Source organism: Nannospalax galili, unplaced genomic scaffold (assembly GCF_000622305.1).
Source record: "Nannospalax galili isolate Female #2095 unplaced genomic scaffold, S.galili_v1.0 scaffold3804, whole genome shotgun sequence".
Taxonomy (NCBI): Eukaryota; Metazoa; Chordata; class Mammalia; order Rodentia; family Spalacidae; genus Nannospalax; species Nannospalax galili.
This window is the reverse complement of record NW_008350422.1, coordinates 45908-47293: the sequence shown is the minus strand read 5'-3', so window position 1 is coordinate 47293 and position 1386 is coordinate 45908.

Here is a 1386-nt window from a genome sequence, read left to right as displayed (position 1 = left end):
AATTAAAAATCTGATATTTGCACCAAACATCATCAGATACTTCCCATATGCCATATAGTATTGAAACATGGTCCTGCTTCTGTTAATCCCATAGGAGTTTAGGAATAGGCTAGCTCTTGAAAGTTCACTATCCTTCCCTTAAGGGCCCTTTATCACTCTGTTTAACTTGGAGGAAACACAAAGACAATGGCTAATAAAGAAGGCAGTCTATCTCTGCCCCTTCCATCTGACTTTTCCACGCACATAAATGCCATATAGTATTGAAACATGGTCCTGCTTCTGTTAATCCCATAGGAGTTTAGGAATAGGCTAGCTCTTGAAAGTTCACTATCCTTCCCTTAAGGGCCCTTTATCACTCTGTTTAACTTGGAGGAAACACAAAGACAATGGCTAATAAAGAAGGCAGTCTATCTCTGCCCCTTCCATCTGACTTTTCCACGCACATAAGTGTCTCCTAAATATAGAAGAACAAAGGGAAATAGAGTTCTGAAATGTTTTCTTAATGACTGTAAACATCTGCTATTACTGAAGCACTATCAGTATCCACATTTCATTAAATAGATGAGACAGGTTCTGTTCCAAACTGATAACTGTTTCCTTGTAGCCACAGAGAATTACATGTGATGTACTTCTGAATTGTAAATGTTTTCAGAAAATGTTTCTCAAGAGACACCAAATTTAAACTAGAGTATGAAAGGACATGGAGACATAGGAAATGTTAAGTCATGAGCAGAAAAACCCATTTTCCTTCAGCCCCCCATGAAGAGGCTGCCTTTGAATAAGAACGTACGGGGTGTGTTGGTAGTGGACACGGAGTTGTTTTCAAAGCAATCCATTTATGGGTTTCTGAATACTGTACCCTGAAAGACAAAATCATTGTCACGTTCCATCTGGTGTTTAATAGGAAGAAAGGCAGATGGATATTGGAATCTCTTCTTGTTCACTTTGTCTCTGATGCGGGTTCCCCTTCCCTGCACCCTTCTAGGGATAGCCAAGCCTCTCAAGGAGACAGAAAATGTTTGGGAGTACTTTCCATAGCATCCCTCATCTCCTTAGACAGTTCATCACTCAGGATTTGTTCACATTAATTACACTCATGTGACTTAGGTCAGAGTGCTTCCTAGTGTCTAGAGTGATCATTGATGTCAGAACCTCTGGTCTGTGGGCTATCACCCAAATACTTCTTTAGAAGTTCAGGAAGACTGTGTTCTCTACAAAGCTACAGCTGTCATATGTCAGAAAATAGCAAAAGGCCCTTGCCTCAGGGAAAATTCCTGTTAAGTTGTGTGAACTATATCAACCCACAGGAAACAATGAAAAACTACAGAACACTAAACGTTGATGTGCTTCTGAGGAAAACGCAGCCAAAATTAAGCAAGAAGATAG